Source organism: Schistocerca piceifrons, chromosome 4 (genome assembly GCF_021461385.2).
Source record: "Schistocerca piceifrons isolate TAMUIC-IGC-003096 chromosome 4, iqSchPice1.1, whole genome shotgun sequence".
Lineage (NCBI taxonomy): Eukaryota > Metazoa > Arthropoda > Insecta > Orthoptera > Acrididae > Schistocerca > Schistocerca piceifrons.
The window spans coordinates 644,077,444-644,103,933 of NC_060141.1; the positions used below are offsets into that span (position 1 = coordinate 644,077,444).

Genomic DNA, 26,490 nt, shown 5'->3' on the forward strand with positions numbered 1-26,490 from the left:
TAAATTAAGTCAGAGTGTAGCGAAATTTATTACTTCTGACAGACAGTCAGTTTTCACACAACATGTGTCAACCTTCAGTTGCCACACTTTGAGTGCTAATTATATGTGCATTAATCTTTCATTTTCAGTTATTATAGCAGATGCCCATACGACTGGCAACCGTAATTTTCCCCAAATCGCAAACATCTAATTAATACCAGTTAATTGTTAACGTAACGACCGCACATTGCCTTTCTTTATTAATATTACCGTTTTCTCAAAATTAATTCCCACCAATTATGTTTGCTTTTTTTCCTTTCATAAAGATGTAACCCTTTCCTCCCTCTTTACCGACAAATTAACTTCGGTGACGACTGCTTTTCCCAAATTTCCATTAGTTGCACGCGGTTTAATTTTTCACTGTCATTAAGGTCGATAAGTGAGGGGGAGGTTACACAGTGACGCCTGTGGGCTGAGGATGACACGGCGGCCGGTCGATACCGTTGGGCCTTCATGGCTTGCTTGGGCGGAGTTTATAGACCACAATTCACTACCGGGTAGATCTGTGCTCCTGATGTTCGTTCTCATAAATTTTGTCCTGAAATTTACGGTCCGCAGCCTGTGGTCGTGCGGTAGCGTTCTCGCTTCCCACGCCAGGGTTCCCGGGTTCGATTCCCGGCGGGGTCAGGGATTTTCTCTGCCTCGTGATGACTGGGTGTTGTGTGATGTCCTTAGGTTAGTTAGGTTTAAGTAGTTCTAAGTTCTAGGGGACTGATGACCATAGATGTTAAGTCCCATAGTGCTCAGAGCCAATTGAACCATTTGAAATTTACGTTGATACAAACAGGTTTCTTCTGAGAGAGAATGTCCTATCAGCCTGTGCTAGACAAGATTCCAAGTCTTCTTTGCTACGTCCGTCATGTGTAATTCTGCTTCAGTGGTAGCAAGATTATTTCATTTCATTTCCTTCACTTCGTTTGTCTCGTACGTATACGAGAGCACCCCATTAGCACAACAAGGGTTCTAAACAGCAGATTGGTGACTATTGAACTTATCTGTAGTCATCCCAGTGCCACAATGTGTGCAAGGAGTGTAGGCTGACAATAAAAGGCGTGCGGTACGGGTAATGTGCACGGTTCCTTTACGGTGATTCGTCGCACTATGGGAGACAATTCTCCCAAATAAAAGACGAGGGCTCACCAGCATCGAGTCCGCCCCCGGTAGCTGAGTGGTCAGCGCGACAGAATGTCAATCTTAAGGGCCCGGGTTCGATTCGAGGCTGGCTCGGAGATTTTCTCCGCTCAGGGACTGGGTGCTGTGTTGTCCTAATCATCATCATTTCATCCCCATGGACGCTCAAGTTGTCAAATCGAAAGACTTGCACCCGGCGAACGGTCTACCCGACGGGAGGCCCTAGTCACAAGACATTTACATTTTACCAGCATAAAGAAGATGCGGTCATAACAGAACCATCGGTCAGCACGGACGTTTTGATGAAACAGAAAGCGCCCCCCCCCCCCCCCGTACCCTCGGTGAAAGCTGCCGATATCCGCTCTTTCCGGCCAGTCATCTGCCAGACTAGGTCAGGCATTTAACATTATGTACAACCACGTCTCGACAGGCATTCTGATTTTGTTCTGATGATATCTGTATAGTGTTAAATTTCACACAGTTTAGTCGCTCTGAATGCAACCACTTCGAAAGGCGGTGGAAAAATTGGTTTCAATAGTTAATTTTAGTTTCAAAATGAGGCGGCTTAATGCGCAAAATAAATTTATCGCTGTTGGAACTGGCCGTGGAAGCCTTGGCATATGTGCAGGGTAGGCCTCTGTGTGAGCTGTGGGAATACTATACGGAATGGGTGTCGATCGGCAGCGGTATACCTGTCATTTACAGTACGCACAATTGCTTGGCTAGATTTACATCATGCTTTTGTTATGGAGGAGTGTATCCGTAATACTCAGCGACCATTTTACATTCGTTTCGAACATGACCAACATGATTCTGTTCGTAATAAAAAAAACTGTTCGATTTTGGGTATCAGAGCTTAGAGCACCAGATTCTGCACAGAAAGAAGATCTATGGTCGACTTTGGACCGTCACAACGCCTGCAAATGTGGCGCATCTGAGAGCTTCTGTCCAGCAATCTCCAAAGAGTTCAGCACTTGAACAATACAGATACCCTGGGATTGTCTGAGAGGAGTGTCAAAAGAATCCTACAAAGAGATGTTCACATGCATATCCATGGTAGAAATTTTGAGTGTTGTTTCCTAGACGGCCCTTCACGAAGAGACATCGCTTGGGCCCCGACTTATGTTTTGTCTTTGGGGACCCTTGAAAGCTCAATGAAGTGTCCAAACAGTGCTGCACAGTGCCGCAAGCACTTATGGAGGCAATCATCTGGGACGTGTCTGCCATTCCACAAAAATGCCCCGAATAACTATGGAAAACTTCTGGGAAAGGCTTCGTCAATGTGTCAGCAGTGGAGGGCGCCTTTTACACGGCATAATTTCAAAAAAAAAAACAGCTAATGTAAAATGGCTTAGTATTTGTTTGTCACGAATAAAAGTATTTTCTCTGTACCTTCACTTTTTTGTAATTACTTTTTGAAATATGGGAGATTTTTTGACGGATCCTGTATGTCCTAAGTCCAATGTGTCATGGCTGAGAACATGGAATAACCTAAGCCCAACCATGGGTGGTCACGGAAATAGGACCCTGCTGTCACTGCATCACTTGTGGTACTTTTACCGCAGCTGGGCGGAGGCTAAGGGTGCTCCCCTTACAAAAGTCCACTCCTTTAAAAATGCGGTTTCTGTGGGCTACTTTCCGTGGCGGTATTGAGCTGACCATACGTTAATTCTGGCATAATCGTCAACATACTTATCCACAAGATTTCCAGCTCCTAGGTACAGCTCGGAATGGGTCTATGTTTTGCAATTAATATAAAGTGTGTTTTTTTTGTAGATTTCACTGTTATCGTTAAGACTGGTCATAACATTCAATCAGTGAGACCGTAAGCAGAAAGTACTGACCACAATTGTCAGACAGACGAAGGAGGTAGGCTTTACGAGGAGACGACAGACCGTGCGATCCATCGATTTACTGAGCTTCGGCGGGCTAGTCGGGGAACTGCTCGTCTAGAATTCCAGTGAAAGGGCGAAGGATCAGTCTGAGATTAAGGGGAATCGCTGGAACACACCAAAATATGGTTGGTTGGTTGGTTTGATGGAGGGGGGGGGGGGGGGGTGGGGGGTACCAGATTGCGAGGTCATCGGTCCCGCAAAATAAGGGAATTATTCTATATGGACCTATAGCAAGCCTATATTTCAAGGATTTGAAGAATTAGTGATTTCAGTAAGCTGCATACGTAGATAAAACGAATGTCATTCAATAAAATTTTTCTGGGTTTGTGACTGCATTGTCTACCGACGTTTCGGTTCCTGTTGCAAGCGACCTTCTTCAGTGTGTTTTTTTGCTTGCAACAGGGACCGAAACGTCGGTATTTTATATATATTACAATGCGGTCACAAACCCAGAAAAATTTTATTGAAGGTGACAATGGCCGCGGAAGCCAACGTTCATAAAAAGGAATGTCGTTGATAACTGGGGCGGTGGTAAATAGCGTCTTGCTTGTATTCGTACCGCCTGCAGGGGCATGTGGGCTGTAGCAGCCCTTTATGTGTCACTTTTCTGCTTGTTTGCAGGAGGATGAACGCTGTCTCGTACTTTAGGTATTGTTGTTTTAAATACAATAATTTTTGTGAACCATCATTAATCGTCATTAGTTAACAAAGAATACAAAAGTACTACCTGATTATTACTGACTCACTCTCTCTCCCTCCTCCCCCCCCCCCCCACTCTCTCTCTCTCTATCTCTTTCTGTTCTCTCTCTCTTTTCTTTTTTTTTCGAAGACTAATATTGTTCCTAACGTGGTAGGCCGTCGTGGTGCCTCGGATGTAATTTGTCATAGACGTTGCGAAAGCACAGAAAGCCTCTACACTAGTTACCGAAACTCTTTCGCAGGCGTTCTTTTAGTCGCCGCAAACAAGAATGAACGTTTGAAGCACAGAATTGTGTGGTAGTGTAAACAGCCTGTGGAAAACAGGAACAGAAGAGAATCGAAGCATTTGAGATGTGGTGCTGCAGATGACTGTTTAAAATTAGATGGACTGATAAGGAATTAGGAGGTTCTCCGCAGAATTGACGGGGACAGAAATATATGGAAAATATTGACAATAAGGCGGGACAAGATAATAGGACATGTGGTAAGGCTTCAAGTAATAACTTCCATGGTACTAAAGGGAGCTGTTGGGGGTACAAACAGTAGAGGAAGAGAGAGATTGTGATGTGTCCAGCAAGTAATCGAGGATGTAGGCTGCAACTATTATTCTAAGAGGAAAGGGTTGGCCCGGGAGTGGAATTCATGGTGGGCCGCATCAAACGAGTCAGAAGACTGACAAAGAAAGAAGGAAAGAAAAAGCCAAACAGCAGAGTTCTCGCTTCCTCTTTTGAGAATTTCGAACTAGTACGTGACTGAGAAACGCTATATATCTATCGCTGTTGATTATGTTGAAGTGATACTTATCCAGTGGCACAACTGGCTATAATACGATTTAGGATGTTGACTGCGGATAACCATTAACGACAATGGACATTGCATCACATTTACTTTAGTTATGAATCCTGTCCACCAATTTAGTGAAGAACACGATCCATCAAATGAGATCTGGTATTTCTGAATAATGTAACACTAACGTATGTTACTTTCAATTATACGCAGCTGAATTATTCATTTGATAATAAATGAAGCAAATTAACTATTTATTTGGAATATTATGATAATAATTGCTATGTAAACAATGTTTTCATACCACTTTGAACCTAATTCTCTATGTACACCTTTTTAAACGGGAATAATAGTGTTTAGAAATTTAGAGACTATTTATGATAATGCTCTTTCATAACCTCCTTTATTCAATATTTCATTTTTTAGAGTTTATAGCTCGAACGTTCGCTATCTATATTCAGCTTTTATGTAATTCAAAAGGATTTAGTTCAGCAAAATTAGTGTGAAATGAGATTAAAATTTTTGTATATTGTATATATTAGAATTAATTACAGTTTGTAAAACACAGTAAATGCAGCTTGCTTTATGAACAAAATCCCTCGGAAATATGTTGTTACTAGTCAAATAAAATACATCTATTTTAATGCTAGTGATGTTAATGTCACATGTGGGAAATTATGTTAACATTTACTTAAACAAAAATCATTTGTTGTCACGGAAGATTTGTATGCAGAATTAATAATATATAGAACATGAAATTACTGGTGAATATTGTCGAAAAAATTCACGATTTATACAATGTTAGGAGTTAGTTGGCGGTGACGAGCAGGATGTGTAGAATAAAAGTGGCCATTATAGGAATTGATTGTTTACTGACCACAGTTGGTAATATTGTTCGTAGATCATGCATGGCATCAACAAAATAAATTTAAAAATGTGCAGCAGTAAAAGTGTTTTATATTCAAACAGGTGCTGAAAACTGAAGGTCGTTGGGAATGTTTACAGGAAACAGTCATCAACAGTCAAAGACGAAAGAAGGTACCAGTGACGAAGATATTTGAACAGTGTTATGTATTTGTAGCCAACTGTTCAACTCTGCAGGCAATTTGTGTTTGTAGACAGGAAAATGCAAACCATGTGAGTATGCCTTTGCAATATAGATAAACTCTAAATTAATTTGCAAATTTATTTCAATTTCTGTTATGTTGCCGCTTTAAACAAGATCTTGTTTTAAAATGTAGGGACTATCAGAATATGTATGTATCGCAAACTTACATCGCAGAACTGCTATACCATACAAGCTAATCGTTGACACTTTTAAGACTGGGAATTTTGCTAGCGCGATTTGGAGCCGATGTGCAGTACGAACGTTAATGGACTGAGAAAACATTGCTGCAAAATAACCGTACATATCTGATGCGATTTTTCTCTACAGTGGCTTGGACAGGTAATGTAACTTAACCACGATTAATAAGACCACTTCAGCTGTATGACAAATCTTCATTTCTAATCCAACAAGCTTCGGGGCGTCAGAGCCGCATTTACGAGCATATAGCTGTATGTACTTGTAAACAAAAGTAAAACGAATAAAGATGCTGTTTCGGTTGAAATGCGGTTTTACTATACACGAAGCTATATATGACAATATATATACTCACATTTATTTCATAATTTAGACCAAACCATAAGCAGTATATGACCCAACATTCTTTGTTCAATAGCGATAAATCTGTTTAACCATCAAAATGTCGGTAGTCCAATTTAAAATATAGTAGGTTGCAGGGAATATCATCCCGATATAGGAAAACTAGAATAAGAATAAAGTCCAGTGTAGCTCCTTTTATTTTGTTATTGTATTCCGCTGCGTACGTTCTTACGCGCGTGCTCTCGTTTATCGTCGCCAGCGCCGGTTCAGCTCAATTCGTCTAGGGCTCTAGGTGGTCATTGTGGACCTCCCGTTGCCACTACTACTACTACTACTACTACTACTCCTGAACAGGCCATGAAGGCCCAACAGTACTGACCGGCCGCTGTGTCATCCTCAGCTCATAGGCGTCACTGGATGCGGATACGGAGGGGCATGTGATTAGCACGCCGCTCTCCCGGCCGTATGTCACTTTCCGAGACCGGAGCCGCTATTTTTCAGTCAAGTAGCTCCTCAGTTCGCCTCACAAGGGCTGAGTGCACCCCGCTTACCAACAGCGCTCGGCAGACCGGATGGTCACCCATCCAAGTGCTAGCCCAGCCCGACAGCGCTTAACTTCGGTGATCTGACGGGAACAGGTGTTACCACTGCGGCAAGGCCGTTGACCCTGTTGCCACTACGGTGTTAAATGTTAGGTACATCTATATAAGATTTTATGTCTTCCTCCCTCCAGTCCTTTCATTTAGATGACGATCTATTTTGGAATCAGCATTTTATCTAAACATGACTTATGGTGCAATGCAATCAAACAAACTATGCTCTTGTCGATGTGAATGCAGCTTCCACCATCTACCAATATCATCTGTTTTATCATTAACATCAATACGATTTATCACTTCCTCCTAGTTTTCCTGCATCGGGATGATGTTCCCAGATATCTGCTCTGTTTTAAATTGGACTACCGACCTCTTGACTGTTTAAACAATTTTATCACAACTGAACAAGGAATATTGGGTCACAACTGCTTATAGTTTTTATAAATGTGAGTACATAACTTTTCCTATATAACTTCTTGTGTACCACAGTTACATTTTAACCGAAACAGGAGGTTTTTTAGTTTTTACTCTTGTTTACATACAGCTGTATTCCTGAAGTTGTGATTCTAACGCCGCGAAATCAGTTGGATCAGAAATAAATATTTATCACACGGCTGAAGCGGTCTTGTCTATCATGGTTCAGTTCTACAGCTGTGGACGGTCACAATATAAAATTTGCTGTAATTTAACTTAGTCTCAGAGGCACCATAGCAACATCATGAAGTTATGAGAGGGATCTCATACGTGTGCCGGTGCCATTGGACCCTGGGCACACACAGGCCACGCCCCCCACACTGTGCTGACTCGGCTATCATCACACCTGAGGCAGGTGGGCGGAGTACAGCCCGTCCATCAGTCAACACGCCGGCTGTTGTTGACCCACCACCTGCTGACGTCACAGCGCAGGACGCGGCGACACGTGCTTCTCTCCGCTAGGACGGACAAGCGAATCATGTACCTCGTGCTTATGCCACCCTTGCGCTTCAGGGAGAAACAGAAAGGGAGAGAGAAAGAGAGAGGTAGAGAGAGAGAGAGAGAGAGAGAGAGAGAGAGAGAGGGAGGGGGAGCGTGAAGCGTGAGTGAGAGAGAGAGAGAGAGAGTGCGAGTGTGAGGGAGAGAGACAGAGATGAGGATGTAAGTATACTCAAAAAAATTAAAAATGAAACCCTAAATATGACATTTAAGAGTTGGTATCATTCTCTTTCCAGGTGAAAGATTCTAATGGCTCTGAGCACTATGGGACTTAACATCTATGGTCATCAGTCCCCTAGAACTTAGAACTACTTAAACCTAACTAACCTAAGGACAGCACACAACACCCAGCCATCACGAGGCAGAGAAAATTCCTGACCCCGCCGGGAATCGAACCCGGGAACCCGAGCGTGGGAAGCGAGAACGCTACCGCACGACCACGAGATGCGGGCGAAAGACTCTAAAAGACTAATGAACGAAAACTAAGCATAATATAGGATGATGAATATAAAATGATGAAGAGTAGAGTCAATAGATTGAAGTTTGAGAGAATTGACATAGATTGAAGATTAAGAGAACTGCCTGCAAGAACCAGAGTGGAAGGTACTGGTATCCTAAAATACAGAGGAATGACGAGACCGTGTGAATGAAATAAATAGTGAGTGCAGAGAAGTCAAGTCGAAGTGGCTCCAGGGGATATCTGAAGAAACAAAAACGGAAATTATTGTTGGAAGGACTGATTCAGCATAGAGAACAGTCAAAAAACCTTCGGTGAAATCAGACCAAGAGCGGCAACATTTAGAATGCGACGGGGATTCTGCTGAGTGGATAGGAGGAAAGGATATATTGAGAGGCCCTATGAGGGAGAGGAATCGACTAATGACATGCTAAAGAAGAAATTGGAGGGAATATGGAAGACATAGATGATCCAATATTAGAGTCAGAATTTAAAAGAGCTTTGGAAAACTTTAGATCAAAATAAGGAAGATAAAGCAGAAACCATACATAACACTCCATCAGAATTTCAAAAATCACTGGAGTAAGTGGCAACCAAACAATTATTCATATTGGTGTGTAGCCTCTATGAGACTGGCAGCATACCAAGAGATTTCAAAAAAGAAAATAAATAAATAAATAAATAAAATCAACATAATTTTGAAGACGGGGAGGGCAGATAAGTGCAGCAAAGAAAACTGTGGATCGGTTTGATGAGATCGGTTTGGCTTTAGGAAAGGTAAAAGCACGGGGGAGGCAGTTCTGACTTTGTGATTGACAAAGGAAGTAGAACAGAAAAAAATCATGAGACTGTCATAAGATTTGTCAACCTAGAAAAAGCGCTAGACAGTATAAAAATGAGAAAATACGCAGAAAAATAGGAGTAAGCTACAAAGGGAGAGATGGATGCTATGTAACATGTACAGGAACTAAAATGGAACTGTGAGACTGCAGGACCAAGAAAGCAGTGCTCGGATTATGAAGTGAGTGAGACAGTGTTACAGTCTTTCGCCCCCACTGTTCAACCTATACATCGAAGAAGCAGTGACGAAAATATACCAAACTTTCTAGAGTGGGATAAAAATACGGGATGAAGGGATACCAACGATAAGATTCGCTGATGACATTGCTATTGTTAGTGAAAGTGAAGAAGAAATACAGTATGTATCAGAAGAGAATAGAAGCGTTCGAGATGTGATGTTACAGAAGAATGTTGAAAATTAGCTCTACTGATAAGGAATGAGGATGTTCTCCGCAGAACCTACGAAAGGAACATGTGGAAATCACCGACAAGGTGAATGGGCAGGATGACATGACGTGTATTAAAACATAAGGGAAACATCGATGGGAATATTTTAAAATTCCCACATATAGAATAGTTAATTCTTGGATTGTTCGGACGGGATGGAGATTAAATGAGCACAGACGCCTATTCTGTTGCTATAAGATCGCACGCTCAATTATATTTAAGAAAATAGGTGGTAGTTTATTGATTATTTATTACCACGAATTACAAAAATGCCCATTTCAAAAGAAACAGCGTACGTAAGTTTTGTAGAGAGATAGTGACTGCACCAATCGCATTAGAGGCATCTGTTTTGAATAACGATTAACTTTCGTTCATCGTCGTCATCGTCAGCCAGTTCGATCAGTTGGTGATGCTTCCACTTTTAGTCGGCGTGCAACGCAGGACTTTAATACGGCACTGTTCTATTTCTTGTTCTGTTGGAACCTCAAATATAGATAGGTGACTGATGGAATAGAAAGCCTTTTCAAAATCTATAAAGGCAAAAGGCAAGGGTTGGGTTGAGTTGTTGATTTGGGGGGGGGGGGGGGGGGGGGAAAGACCAAACAGCGAGGTCATCGGTCTCATCGGATTAGGGAAGGAAATCGGCCGTGCCCTGTCAAATGGACCATCCAGGCATTTGCCTGAAGCGATTTAGGGAAATCACGGAAAACCTAAATCAGGATGGTCGGACGCGGGATTGAAAAATGGCTCTGAGCACTATGCGACTTAACTTCTGAGGTCATCAGTCGCCTAGAACTTAGAACTAATTAAACCTAACTAACCTAAGGATATCACACACATCCATACCCGATGAAGGATTGGACTATCAGACCAATTGTGTGATTGGATTGAAGAGTTCCTAGATAACAGAACGCAGCATGTCATTCTCAATGGACAGAAGTCTTCCGAAGTAAGAGTGATTTCAGGTGTGCCGCAGGGGGGTGTCATAGGACCGTTGCTATTCACAATATACATAAATGACCTAGTGGATGACATCGGAAGTTCACCGAGGCTTTTTGCAGATGATGCTGTGGTGTATCGAGAGGTTGTAACAATGGAAAATTGTACTGAAATGCAGGAGGATCTGCAGCGAATTCACGCATGGTGCAGGGAACGGCAATTGTATCTCAATGTAGACATGTGTAATGTGCTGCGAATACATAGAAAGATAGATCCCTTATCAGTTAGCCACAAAATAACAAGTCAGCAACTAGAAGCAGTTAATTCCATAAATTATCTGGGAGTACGGATTAGGAGTGATTTAAAATGGAATGATCATATGAAGTTGATCGTCGGTAAAGCAGATGCCAGACTGAGATTCATTGGAAGAATCCTAAGGAAATGCAATACGAAAACAAAGGAAGTAGGTTACAGTACGCTTGTTCGCCCACTGCTTGAATACTGCTCAGCAGTGTGGGATCCGTACCAGATAGGGCTGATAGAAGAGATATAGAAGATCCAACGGAGAGCAGCGCGCTTCGTTACAGGATCATTTAGTAATCGCGAAAGCGTTACGGAGATGATAGATAAACTCCAGTGGAAGACTCTGCAGGAGAGACGCTCAGTAGCTCGGTACGGGCTTTTGTTAAAGTTTCGATAACATACCTTCACCGAAGAGTCAAGCAGTATATTGCTCCCTCCTACGTATATCTCGCGAAGAGACCATGAGGATAAAATCAGAGAGAAGCATACCAACAATCCTTCTTTCCACGAACAATACGAGACTGGAATAGAAGGGAGAACCGATAGAGGTACTCAGGGTACCCTCCGCCACACACCGTCAGGTGGCTTGCGGAGTATGTAGATGTAGATGTAGATGAACTTGCGATCGTAGCGGTCGCTCGGTTCCAGACTGTAGCGCCTAGAACCGCACGGCCACTCCGGCCGGCCGCGGGATTGAATCGTCGTCCTCCCGAATGAGAGTCCACTGTAAAGGCAAGGAATCTTACTTAATTATTCTGCTTATTGCACTTATTTTTTCTGCTAATTGTTTCGCGAAGAGTGAGGGTGTGATCAATTGTACTAAAACGTGTGCAGAACCCAGTTTGCTCAGTGGGTTGAGCCAGGTCAAGTGCAATAGTCAAAATTCTAGTAAAAGCTTGATACAGTACGAACAGAAGACTGATTGGTGCAATTCTTCATATCTTTAGTTGTACTTTCCTTATGTGTTAGTATTATTTTGCGTTTATTCCGGTCTCTTGACAGTTTTCCACTGTCTACAGACTTGAAAATATTTTAACCAAACTCTTTACAGATTTCTCATCCATCAGCTTTAACCGTCGGCTGAGAAACCGCTATCTGGACCGTTTCATTTTTTCATCTTGTTTATAGCATGTGTGAATTCCAGGGGATTATATCTGGGATTTTGGAAACAGAAGCGTCCATTTCCTCCAGGATTAAGGTACAATCGTTAGTTTTGCTGTAAAGGCTACCATAAAAAATCCCAATATATTCGAATGTTTCTTCCTTATCTGTATTTCGACCTTGATCTGTTTATAGCCCTATTTACTGATTTTTTCCCTTCATAAGCTTCCGTTTGGCTACCTTTAAGCTGGATTTATTTTCACTATTGGCTTTTAGTATATCTTCTTCGTACTCCTTGATGTCTTCTTTCACGGAGACTTGCACAGTTCTGTCTATTCTATCATTGTGTCATTCTACTTTCATTTTTCTTCTCTTGTCCGTCAAACTTATCATTTTATTTGTCAGCTTCTTCGGATGGTTTTGAGTTTTGCACAAGCCACCTACTTATTCAGATTTTGTTATTAGTACCTTTCTTACTCCTGCTTCACATTCTTTTAATTTTCTCTTAATTCTCTCTAGAAATCCCTCTTCCGTGTCTTCGAGATTTCTGAAATTTAATATTTATCCTTTTTCCTTTAATTAATTTTAGTCTTTCGTCTTTTTCACTCAGTTAAAATCTAGCCTTTATTGCTCGATGTTTTTGTTATTGTCATTTTGACCATCTTTCATTTATTCAATGAACATAAAACTATTCTCCGTATGCGATCTAATGTAATTTGTGGCTTCATCACTTTCTGTCGCAATACTAATATAATCAGCGTTCTGGCAACATTTGCATATTTTGCTTACATAATTAATGCTGTCATGTTGGAACCATTAGCTTTATCGACACGAAATTAATCAGAAATATTATTTTTCATTTGATCAGGAAGTTTTGAGGTATTTGATTGGCTGTGAAAATTGTCCATCTTAATTTCCTGTATGCACCTCTTAGTCACATCTCAAGACTCATTGATCGTTGCTTATATAGGCGAATCAAACGATATACATGGATTTTCTGTAGGTCAATCACATTCAAAAGAATCAATATTAGGCTGAATATAAAATGATTTCATTTAAGTCTTCTCAAAAGCCTCTGGGACAGACCTACCTTTGGGTTTGTCTTGTTTCCGATCTAACCAGGTAAGTGTACCACCTTTCCTCATTCTATTCAATTTTTCGAGCTCTTGGACTCTGCCTCCTTGTATAGCGGGCACTAATACTGCCCTATCTTTGTACATGCGACTCTCTAGGTACTCTCGAGAAACATACAAACAGATAAGCACAGGGATGTCAGCCGTCAGTTGCAATTTCACAGAGTGATATCACGTACATCTAAATCTACGTGGATACTCTGCAAATCACACTTAAGTGCCTGGCATAGAGTTCATAGAACCACCTTCACAATAATTCTCTATTATTCCAATCTCGAACAGCGAGCGAAAAAAAAACACCTCTATCTTTCCGTGCGAGCTACGATTTTCCTTATTTTATTATGGTGATTGTTTTTCCCTATTTAGGTCGGCGTCAGCAAAATATTCTCGCATTCGGATGAGAAAGATGGTGATTGAAATTTCGTGAGAAGGTTCCGGCGCAACGAAAAACGCCTTTATTTTAATTATGTCCACCACAAATACTGTGTCAGTGACACTCTCTCCGCCATTTCGCTATAATACAAAACGTGCTGCCCTCCTTTGAAGTTTCTCGACGTACTGTCTGGTAAGAATCCTACACCACGCAGCAGTACTCTAGAGGACGGACAAGTGTAGTGTAGACAGTCTCGTTAGTAGAACTCTTAGCACGTTTCTGGCATGGAGAGGCCATGCGACTAAAATTTCCGCCAAAAATTGAGAGATCTGAACGTGTTTGTGCTCCATCTTTTAGTAACGGAGAGTAGTACAAATTAGTGATTCCACGGCTCCCCTAAAAATCGGCCATATTGGCATCATGAATACCAGCAACGGCCACAAAACTGATCTCACCAGCTCCCATCATCAAACAAATAAACTAATGTAACCACCGCCTGTGTTCGACACCAGCGTCCTATAACCCATCTGAGGGAAAGGTGGCAGCACTAGCAATGGAGGATGTATAAAACGTGTCGGTGGGACACGGGAAACAGTGTAGTCATTGTTGTAATGCGGAAACGGAAGGATTTATCCGACGTCCAAAAGGACATCATCACTGGCTTTCGGGTCAAGGATGGAAGCATTTCGGAAACGGGTAAATTCACGGGCTGCAGTGGTTAAAGTATACCGTGCACGGCAAAATGGCGCTATCCAGATAGGGCCCTGAGGCAACTGTCGTGCACCATGGGCCATGGATGACGGCTGCGGAGATGTATACGGCCCGAACAGACGTGTAACTGTTGGCAGCTGACCGTCTCCTAAGCCACCGTTCAGCGACCGTTGCTGCGTACGGACCTCCGTAGCACGTGCCTGGTTCATGCATCCATGCTGAATGCTGTTATCGGTAACTGTTGCTCGCGAATACCGCAGTCGGACTGGTGGCCTTTTCAGATGAATAACGTTTAATGCTCTATTAGACAGGAAGCAAAAATCCTGCAATAATCGCCTGGGGGGTGCAGCCCGGAGGATGGAGCGTTATAGTCTGAGGAAGGCTTTCGGGGCCTTCCCTGAGAGATTTCCTCATTCTGGAAGGCACAGTAGATCAACAAAAGTAGTCGCATATCCTTGGAGATCACGTCGATTCCTATATGCAGTTTGTTTTTCGTCAGCACGATGGCGTCTTTAGGGAAGACGGTGCGTCGTGTCTCAAAGCACTCAGTTTATGTGCGTGGTTCGAAGAGCACCGTGAAGAGTTTGTCGTACTCCACTGGCCATCAAACTCCCCTGATTTAAACCTAATGGAATGTGTGGGACCGCCTCGTCGGGCTGTTCGCGCCATTGGCACTCAACCGAGAAACCCTGCGTAGCTGGCACGGCATTGGAGCCGGCATGGCTCCAGATCTCTGTCGATACCTTCCAGAAACTCACTGACTATCTTCATGCACGTTTCGCAGAAGACCGCGCAGTAAAAGGTGGTTATTCAGGCCTTTAAAAGATTGTCACATTAATGCGGCTAGTCGTACTAATTAAATATGTAAATTACTTGAAATCAATATGAGTTAAATATGCCTTCCAAAAGTCTCAAATTGGAGCTTAAGTGAGGAACTGTACAACTATATAAGGAAAAGATAGATTGCTACTTACCGTAAAAATGATACGTTATGTTACAGATAGCTACAGCCAAAAGACACATATTCTCTTTCGACCACAGCCATCGTCAGAAAAAAAAATCGAACACGAATTCGTTTACACAAGAAAGCAGACATCACGCACATGTTACCTCCATGCGTTCATGTGTGCGTGAGGTGTGATTGCTTCAATGAATGAAACTGTGAGCGTGTGTGTGTGTGTGTGTGTGCTTTGTGACGAAAGCTTTGGCCAAAAGCTAACGTGTAAGTGTCTTTTAGATGCACCTGTCTGCAACTTGAAACTTCTTTGTTTATATGTACTTAAATTGCTGAATGACTGTGACCCACAATATCTAGCGCAACGCAATCTGACTGCTGAAAATAAATAAATAAATAAATAAATAAAAAAATAAACTGATTTCAAATAATTAATTTAAAAGAATGGTCCTGACCAAAAATAAATCTTAACAATAACCTATACCTTTCATTAAGCACTTACCTCACAAAATTCTTCATTACACGAGCTACTGCAATACAGCGAGCGTCGATACTGCCAGCTAAATAAAAGATTCTAACTACTAAAGCAACTAACTACTAGTAGGCATGTGGTTAGCAAAGTAATGATTTTGTTGCAAACCAAATAATGTATCTTTTTTTACCTTAATAATGTGACATCCAGTTGAGACACGAATATAAATCGTCATTGACATCTAGTACAAAGGTGTATATCATGAATAATATTCAGTCCCCAAGTCGAACATGTACAGATCGTTAGCCTACGCTAACACTTCAGACCTCTACCCTCCATCAATGCTAACTTCTCACATCTAACATCCACTGCTGGCTGTTCACCTGGCTGTTCACCTCCAACTGCCCAACAGTACTTCCATCACTGCTGGCGACTAACTACCAAGTGACCAACAGTACTGGCGACTAACTTCCAACTGCCCAACACTACTGACGATTAACCTCCAACAGCGAGTCCAACCAGCCACAGAGTCTCTTACAAAGAAAGCGCAGTCAGAGATCCAATGCAAAGCGCTACACAGCGCTGCCAAACAGAAGCAGCCCACTTACAAAGTTAACGTGACATCTTTACATTAAGTAGAAACCTATCTCTTCTTTACACTGCTGATTTCCCAACGCGGAATTTCTGTTGTATAACTAGCTCCGTCCTTACATGTCTCGGAAGATACAGCAGTACTGACCGGCAGCCGTGTCATCCTCAGACTATAGCAATCAGCAAACCGCTCTCCCAGTAGTTATCAGTTTTCGTGACCGGAGACACTACTTCTTAATGAAGTATCTCCTCAATTTGCCTCGCAAGGGCTGCGTGTACCCCACTTGCCAACAGCGCTCGGGAGACCGGACGGTCACCCATCCAATTCTTAGCCAAGCCCGACAGTGCTTAACTTCAGTGATCTGACGGGAACCGGTGTTACCACGGCGGCAATACCGTTGGCTGTACTTTACAAGGTAGAAAGTTAACTACGAATGTCATTATAAAAGTAAAGAGCGTTTGTTTCTCGAGACATTTTTATTGAAGATATTGAAAGAGAAGTTAATTTAAAACACATTTTAATATCTCAACCTTTTTGTACGTAGACGCCATTAATATTTATACTTTTGTCGTAGCGCTCCACAAGCTTTCTGATGCCCTCTGCACGCTTGGTTGAACCAACAACTAGCACCTTCTCTCAGTTCATTGTGATTTCCATAGTGCTTTTCACCCAAAAAATCCTTCAGTTTGGCATAAAGGCGGTAACCAATAGGATCTAAGTCCGGACTATAAAGGCGGTAACCAATAGGATCTAAGTCCGGACTATGAGATGGATGGTCAAAAACCTCGAACTTGAACAGCTAAATCAAATCCTTTGTCCATGCAGAAAAATGTGGACGAGTGATGTCGTGAATACGCACAATGCGGCTAGGCAACAGTACACGCCTGTTGTTTTGGACGGCGCGGTGTACTCGGTATAGCATCCGATAACATTTGTATTCGCTCTCGTAGGCGAAAGTAAATTTTCTTGGCTTCTTTTTTAGTTTTGTTGGAAATCGAGTATGGTGCCATTCCATTGACCGGAGCTTTGTTTCTGGACTTGAACGCGAAACCTTCTCGTCACCAGTAACAGTGTGGTTCTAAACCTCCTCACAATCCTTCGTCGTACTGAGCATGAAGAGTCATTGCAGCACTCATTAGCAGTTTTTGGTGTTCGTGAATAGAAAGTCGTCAAACTTTCCTATAGCCTGCACAATCACTAACAACTTCACACGGAATATTTCATTAGTGTGTACTTTCCTTCCACTCAGGCACAGTATTAATCTAAGAACTTCACACCTGAGTAGACTAATTATTTTTTCAAATATTTTACAATCACACAGATACACCGTTCGTGATCACTGGTAGCGTCATAGAGACGCCAACGATCAAAAAGGTGTATGACATAGGGCCCATGTGGCGGGAGGATTAAACGGCCGATAAGATCAAACTAGCCTTCACTCTTAGAATGACACTCCCATATAATGAGCAAATAGCAACTGTTGAATTGCCAGAAGAAATAAGGATACAAAGCAGAGACTCTTCATGTATTTATATTGGCGTTTGGTACACCGATTGTATAGCAAACACCTAATCACAGAACATGTAGTTTGATGATCACAAAAATCTAGTAGTACATTGTTGAAGGAAAAATGTGTAGTAACTACCGAACAGGATGGAGCTGAAATAGGATAAATGAATCGGATGACACTGTCAAACCAGGAGAAACAAATACCCGTCAATAAAATTTCCACTCTCTGAACAGTTCTTAAGACTTTTTCTAAATAGACAGATGTGTTAGCTCCTGGCAGTAGGACAGCTGTATGACAATTCGCGTGCGCTTCATTAAAGCCGTTCGATAATCCTCTCTTATTCATTCTAACAGATAAAGTAGTGTATGGGCGAATCCTGTACCGTTGATTTATTTTTCCTTATTTCCAAGAACTGGAAAGAAATCTTTCTGCCTATATGTCTGCAAATGAACGTATTTGATCATTTGAAAGGCGGAAATCGAAAACGGTCTAAGTGCCAAATGCCAACTTTGTCAGGAAAATCAAAAAAACAATGTATGTTTTTCTGTCGATAAGTTACCTGTATCCAAAAACTGAGAAAGTAGTTCGATACCACAGAATTATGAGGCCCACCTCAACACTGCAAAACTAATAAGACAAATTAGAAAGTAGATAATTTATTAAGAACGGTCTAAGTTCCTTACCAGGAAACTGACAGGTTCTAAGTGCCAATAACAAAAGTTTTCTTTCATAGGTCATTAATATTTAACCACATCATTTTGTCTATCGTAATACAAGTAGAGAAACATAGTAGTACTATTTTAACTAGCGGAACTGTAGTCAAGAAAAACTATTTCTCATTTCCTTTCAAAATTGTTCAAGACAAAAAAATGGTTCAAATGGCTCTGAGCACTATGGGATTTAACATCTGAGATCGTCAGTCCCTTAGAACTTAGAACTACTTAAACCTAACTAACCTCAGGACATCACACACATCCATGCCCGAGGCAGGATTCGAACCTGCGACCGTAGCGGTCCCGCGGTTCCAGACTGAAGTGCCTAGAGACGCTCGGCTACAGCGGCCGGCTGTGCAAGACAGTAACGAAACTAAATTCAGAAATAAAGAAAGTCACAGTATTGACAACTCCATGCTTGGGATTAGTTGTTACAGGGTATGCTGTAAAACTTCTTGTGCGGTTGAAGAAGAAATGGTCTTTCCGTTTTGCTACTTATAAATAGGACTGATCTTTCGGATGAAGTACGGTGTGGTACACATTAATCATGATCTTTCCTCTTTTGAATACATTATCATTTTTTCATTCCTTTGTTTCTGAGTAAGAATTTTAATAGCAATTTATGATAAGTGATCGCGAGACATTTCGATCAGACTGCATTTGGAGATCTTGTACCTTTGCATTGATAACAATGTTTCAGCACCATCCTTAAAATCATGGAGGTCCAGTGTATGAATTGGTCATACGTGGAATAGGCACATAGCTTTAGCTGACTCAACTGTGTGGTGTTAATCCTGCGAAACAAAACCACTGTGTAGCTCTCTTCGTTTTTCTACACTTGCAAAACCACCGTCGCAGCTTAAAAAGCTGTGCTTACTCACGTAACACTTGTGTGTTATCCCTTCAAACTATCCCAGGGTGGATGGAAGAGAGCCTGAGGCATAGCGCTTGTAACTGGAGAGGGGAGCACTAGTTGGCAGAAAGACTATGTGGCATCTGATAATGAATGTTTGGAACACTTCCTCCATGATTTGACACTTGGTGTAAGTCTACGGACGTGCACCAGAGGGCTGAGAACGCAGTAGCGCTGAAAACGCTACTGTGAAGAAACTGGCACCTGGGACTCCTAATTTATTGTCACATTCTTACGCACGATTCATGTTTTAACCGCCTGCACTAAAACTTTCGATTGTTTTCAGTCCAGATTAGACGGTAACTGTATCAGCCGTCGAACAGCCGAGAAACAAGTGATAATCGGCAGTTGGCTGCAGTGTGTCAAAGGGATGAAACGTGTATCTGGCGGATTACGTTACGCACTGTGAACGTCCATCAACCGTAAAGACCTGCCAATGATGCCGCTTCGTGATAGATAATCCCACCTGTGTGACACGTTTGTCGTATCCTGACGTGCGTCCTGACATTCTCCGATATCCCATGTACCGTTTCGCATTGCATGCGAAATTGATGAAGCGAGAACACAGTATCCTGATTTCGCTGTTGCGGATCCGGTTTTGATGTACTCTCTTCTGCAGAATGAGGACATTCACTTTCACGTAATTCGTAGGGTTGCTCACATATAATGATCTCATATTTGCAGTGAACTACAGATACACAAGGAATTAAATTCCTTAGTTGCTGGCAGCACACATGGTGTATTGATAATTTGCAACATATCATGTTGTCTCCTAATTTGGAAATCTGGTACACAAACATGCCTACTGGCTGCAATTTTCTTCCCATTGAGACAGTAGACCATACCTCACGAATACGAAGTATCAGTCGCGAGAGACTGTGGTTAAATCACACCACGCACTTCGCCAATTATACAGAGGCTACTGAGACTGCGGTGTGAAGTAATCTGCATGACGTATGGAAACAATAAAGAGAAGCTAATGGAGGCAGTGAGGTGACGTCAATGGAAAACGCATACTTAGTGAAAGAGACTGGTAGCCTAGTTCGATTTCCAGTGTCACAGACAGTTTCAGCTCGATACAAACCAGCAGCTGAGGTTAGCTCTCATTGATGCCATACTTCAGCAGCATGTGTAGACAGGTACTCCTACCATCAGAATACTCTCTGTTTTCGTCATCTGTCATAAGTTTAAATTTTATTAAACTGCTTCTTTTCATTTCATGGTGGCAATGAAGTCATTGTTTTGGAGCAATTTTTTTGGTTTAGTTGTACTACATCTGGGTGATACTTGGTCTCAATATGAGAAACTCACACAGCAGTCATTTAGCAAACAAAAAAAAACAGACTGAAAAGAAAAGTTTTATAGAAGGGAGCATGTTCCAGTCAATCGTACAGGAAAATGCCCATCAAACGGCAACAGACAGTTTCTACCGGTTATCTCAAGAACAGACGTCTGTCAGTAATAAAAAGTATTTTTTTAATCAAATAAAAATATTTTCTTATAGAAAAATTCATTTTCTCTCTACAGGTGCATGCAAAACGCATTGAACATCAATTCTTATTCTGCCACTTTACTAAAGTGAACGCAATACAGTAATGAGGGCTCAGGTCGATTTGCGATTTCCATGGTTTACCTAAATCATAACAGGCCATTTTATTTGTAGTAGGTTGTTACTATCAACTTGCGACATTTACGCCACCTGGCGGATCATGATTTGTCATTTGTCGTCCGTATCCATATTGTATTCATTACTGTAGCCTTGCGAGTTGGTAGAAAGACAGATGGTCACATCTGGACCCGCGACATGAGAAAGTTCCGACAGTTGGAGAATTTGTTCCTGAGCGACGGGAGCCTGGAGGAACTCCGATACCAAAATTGGCTATAAGACTCTGAGTAATTATGTTTCATATGACTGGGTATTGTTGTCTTATTTTCCGTCTGTCGATCATTGTTCTTATATCAACCTGATAGATTTTGGCTAATGTCGCCCATCTTCAGATCAAATCCCGTAGCTACCGAGTAAGCAGTATTTCGCTATCTTTCACTGTCATTTACTGAAATGTAAGAGATCTCGACGTCACAATCATTCTTAAAGGAACTACCAGTTTCACTGAAATGACTTCGTAGTTATAGAGTAACCAGCTTTAACGGAACTATCAGTTTCACTCTGCAGAAATGACAGTGAAACTGTTAGTTCCGTTTAGAATCGTTACTCTGCAACTATGATATGATTCGTAGATCTTAAGATGGACAACTGCCCGAAACCGGTCGTTTTGAACTAAAAACAGAGATCGACAAACAGTCAATACACTTAATTTGTAACAATACAGGGCTATTACAAATGATTGAAGCGATTTCATAAATTAACTGTAGCTCCATTCATTGACATATGGTCACGACACACTACAGATACGTAGAAAAACTCAAGTTTTGTTCGGCTGAAGCCGCACTTCAGGTTTCTGCCGCCAGAGCGCTCGAGAGCGTAGTGAGACAAAATGGCGACAGGAGCCGAGAAAGCGTATGTCGTGCTTGGAATGCACTCACATCAGTCAGTCATAACAGTGCAACGACACTTCAGGACGAAGTTCAACAAAGATCCACCAACTGCTAACTCCATTCGGCGATGGTATGCGCAGTTTAAAGCTTCTGGATGCCTCTGTAAGGGGAAATCAACGGGTCGGCCTGCAGTGAGCGAAGAAACGGTTGAACGCGTGCGGGCAAGTTTCACGCGTAGCCCGCGGAAGTCGACGAATAAAGCAAGCGGGGAGCTAAACGTACCACAGCCGACGGTTTGGAAAATCTTACGGAAAAGGCTAAAGCAGAAGCCTTACCATTTACAATTGCTACAAGCCCTGACACCCGATGACAAAGTCAAACGCTTTGAATTTTCGGCGCGGTTGCAACAGCTCATGGAAGAGGATGCGTTCAGTGCGAAACTTGTTTTCAGTGATGAAGCAACATTTTTTCTTAATGGTGAAGTGAACAGACACAATGTGCGAATCTGGGCGGTAGAGAATCCTCACGCATTCGTGCAGCAAATTCGCAATTCACCAAAAGTTAACGTGTTTTGTGCAATCTCACGGTTTAAAGTTTATGGCCCCTTTTTCTTCTGCGAAAAAAACGTTACAGGACACGTGTTTCTGAACATGCTGGAAAATTGGCTCATGCCACAACTGGAGACCGTCAGCGCCGACTTCATCTTTCAACAGGATGGTGCTCCACCGCACTTCCATCATGATGTTCGGCATTTCTTAAACAGGAGATTGGAAAACCGATGGATCGGTCGTGGTGGAGATCATGATCAGCAATTCATGTCATGGCCTCCACGCTCTCCCGACTTAACCCCATGCGATTTCTTTCTGTGGTGTTATGTGAAAGATTCAGTGTTTAAACCTCCTCTACCAAGAAACGTGCCAGAACTGCGAGCTCGCATCAACGATGCTTTCGAACTCATTGATGGGGAAATGCTGCGCCGAGTGTGGGAGGAACTTGATTATCGGCTTGATGTCTGCCGAATCACTAAAGGGGCACATATCGAACATTTGTGAATGCCTAAAAAAACTTTTTGAGTTTTTGTATGTGTGTGCAAAGCATTGTGAAAGTATCTCAAATAATAAAGTTATTGTACAGCTGTGAAATCGCTTCAATCATTTGTAATAACCCTGTATTTAACACGAGGGTCTTTCAGTAAGTAATACAATATTTTTTTCTGATAGTAGGTTCGTTTTATTTAGGATTCCGATACCCCATACTATTCCCCACTCCTTTTGGCACAAAACACTGTCTTTCAATTAGGCTCCGTTGAGCACGATGGCCTACCGCCACCTCAATGCAAGGACATGGATGCCTGTATGGCACCACCTTACTGTTCGACGCCGGAGCCAACGCCTTACTGCGCCAGTATCCTCCCCATCACCCATATACTGCTTCTGGCGGCGTGCATCATTCATCGTTAATCGGGCAAAGCTGATGGAAGTCAAAAGGTGCGAGATCCAGGCTGTTGGTTGGATGAAGAGGTTTTGTGAGCTCCTCTCGGATGGGCTGACATAGGCTGAGGCCTAGCGTTGTCATGAAGAAGGAGAAGTTCGTTTGCTTTTTTATGGCGACGAACACGCTGAATTTCTGCGGTTTTCTATGGTCAGAACGATGTACTTCAGACCTGATCGTTGCACCATGATAGAGGACATCACAATAACCCCTTCAGAGTCCCGGAAGACTTTCGCCATGACACTACGGGCCGAGCGTGTTGCTTTCAACTTTTTTCTCCGGAGGAGAGGTGATGTGGAACAACTCTATGGATTGCCGTCTTGTTCCCTGTTCGAAGTGATGAACCCATCTTTCATCACCTGTGACGATGTTAGATAAAAAAAAGTGTAACGATCATGCTTGTAACGCGCAAGCAATTCCGCACAGATGGTCCTTCGCTGTTCTTTATGGTCTTCAGTTACACGGCAAGCAACCCTGCTGGCACGCCTTTGAGTACCCCAACTGGTGAACGAGTGTGTCAGAACTACGAGCAGAGGTGTCCAGATGAGCAGCGAGGTGTTTGTTTGTGATCAATCGGTCATATCGAATGAGAGCGTTCGAACGTTCCAATACTGCAGGAGCCGCGGCTGTATGCGACAGTCCGACATGCAGGTGATCGGACTGGTTTGTGTGACCATGTTGCAATGATGGCAGACCCCTCGACCAAGGACTCTCCGTGCTTTTGTTCAGTGCCAGGACTCCGTAGACACTCTGCAAGCACCTATGAATATGTGCAACGCACTGGTTTTCCACTGAAGGAAATTCAATGACAGCTCTGTGTCTGGAATACAACTCCGTTACAAACTCCGCTTTGAAGACTACATGTCGTGCCACCACCTGTCGGATCTTCATGGAACTGTAGGGCTGAAACGGAAATATTCCGCAAGTTCTTACCTCACAAGAAATTCCTCATTTTTTCCAACCGAAGTCAGTAGAGAAAAGAAAAATGTGTAGTAATACTTATTGAACGACCCTCCTACATGACTTATTGGAAAACCGGTTTAAACTTGCTGGAGTTTTCACTCATGGTGAAGTCTTATAATTATAATTTAATTTATTAAAAGCTAACAAATGACATAGATTACTATAACGAATATCGGCGGAGCTGGCCGAAATATTACGAAAATGAACCCTGCGCTGGCACGCGGGAAACGGTTAGTAGTAGTCATCAGTCAGCCGCGGTGATGTGAACACTCAGCATTCAGTCTAGCCAAGTGTTTTGTGAACTCGCAACTCATGAACAAATGGACTAGTTACGTTTCTGTAACCGAAACTGGTGTAGAAGTTAAACTTCCTCTGCCAGCCATGACTTCATATTAAAAGCCTCCGACGAAATGCCGTTGGACTTACGTCTGATACAAGGTCTAGTCACATTAATGTGAGGACCGCCTATTTTCGACGTCAACATCTAATTACCACTCACAGGTGACGTTACTGCAGTGAAGGGTATACAGGGCGCGTAGGGGGACAAGGAAAACCGTGAAGTCATTCGTAATGCGGCACGATCAAAAGCTTTCAGGCCAAGGGTGGAAGTGTTTCCTTATTGACTAAGTTTATAAACTGTCCGCGTGCTGCCCTGCTTAAAATATGCCGTGGATAGCAAAATGACGCTGTCAAGAACCCTGCAGCGAGGCAGCTATGGTGCACCACGGGCCATAGATGACAGGGTTAAACGACTACTAAGAAGATATGTCTGGACGAATAGAAGTGCGACTGTTGAGCAACTGACGGGCCAGATGAACCAAGGGACTACCAATAGTGTCTCCTCAACGACAGTTCAGCGAATGTTGCTGCCTTTTGAGCCAACGCAGCAGGCATTTGGTAGAAGCACTCATACTGACTGCTGTTAATCGACTGCAAAGAACCTAATCTGACTGTTAATTAAGCACAATCAACTGTTAGATGTATAATTTTTTTCACAATTAGTGAGACGACAAGCCAAGACGATAGACGAAAAGTCTTAGCTTACTGGGATTCTAGCCCGGCACTTACTGAGATTGAATATCGGCCTATGTCAGCGGTAGTGAGATGTGCGAATGTCTGAATTGCAGGTAACAGGAAGAAAAGTTCATTGGTGACTGGAAGTGAACCTCAAACATAACCTGACTGATGTCTACGCGTAATAAAAAATGGTTCAAATGGCTCTGAGCACTATGGGACTTAACATCTGAGGTCATCAGTCCCCTAGAACTTAGAACTACTTAAACCTAACTAACCTAAGGACATCACACACATCCATGCCCGAGGCAGGATTCGAACCTGCTACCGTAGCAGTCGCGCGGTTCCAAACTGTAGCGCCTAGAACCGCTCGGCCACCGTGGCCGGCTACGCGTAAGAGGTATTAACTACAGATTCTTTTCATCACAACTAGGAGCATGTTCGACCATGAAATTATGTGAGGACAGATTTTATGCTGGACCAGATTACGAAAACAAACATACAGCTTTTGTGGAGACGGGGGAACTATTTCGTGCTGAAGGTGTCACATCCCGCGAAATGCGATATCTAAGTCGAATCCCACCACAGAATCAGTGTTTTCAACACTGTAGGTTCAAATACAACAATAAATAAGGGCTATGTGACCTTACACAACGATAGGTTCATGTTCGAACTGCCGCGCGGGATTAGCCGAACGGTCTTAGGCGCTGCAGCCACGGACTGTGCGCCTGGCCCCGGCGGAGGTTCGAGTCCTCCCTCGGGCATGGATGTGTGTGTTTGTCCTTAGGATAATTTAGGTTAAGTAGTGTGTAAGCTTAGGGACTGATGACCTTAGCAGTTAAGTCCCATAAGATTTCACACACACATGTTCGAACTTCAGTAAAGCAAAAAACACGGAGTAGTGATCTCTAATGGTCTCTTGCGGTAGCCATTTCGTATGTACGACAGTACCTGCGATTCAGTTACGTTCTGTGGGTTGCGATTGCAGTTCAGGTCGATCGGATACTTTCCAGCACGATACGAGGGCTACTCGGAATGTAAGGTCCAATCGGTAGCGAACTATAAACCACAGCAAAACCCCGATGGCACAGATGTGTTGGATAATGTCTCTAATATTCCTGAAGATTGCGTCACTTTGCCCTTTTCAGATCTGAGCGCACAGTGTGCACGAAAAGATGCCAAGAAAACAATGTTTCTCGCAAAGTACGGGTGGCTCCTGAGAGATTTTGTCTTATTTCATGCAACCCCACATCAAGTAGCATGGCAGAAGCCGCAGTCCCGATATGGATTTCAGGGGTTGAAAT

The 26,490-nt window shown here is 42.6% G+C and overlaps 2 pseudogenes; both read right to left on the reverse strand.

The window, feature by feature from the left end:
* Nucleotides 1-6,743: 6,743 nt before the first annotated feature.
* LOC124796835 lies at nt 6,744-6,861 on the reverse strand (annotated as a pseudogene).
* A 9,509-nt stretch (nt 6,862-16,370) lies between these two features.
* Nucleotides 16,371-16,488, reverse strand: LOC124796781 (annotated as a pseudogene).
* Nucleotides 16,489-26,490: the final 10,002 nt, after the last annotated feature.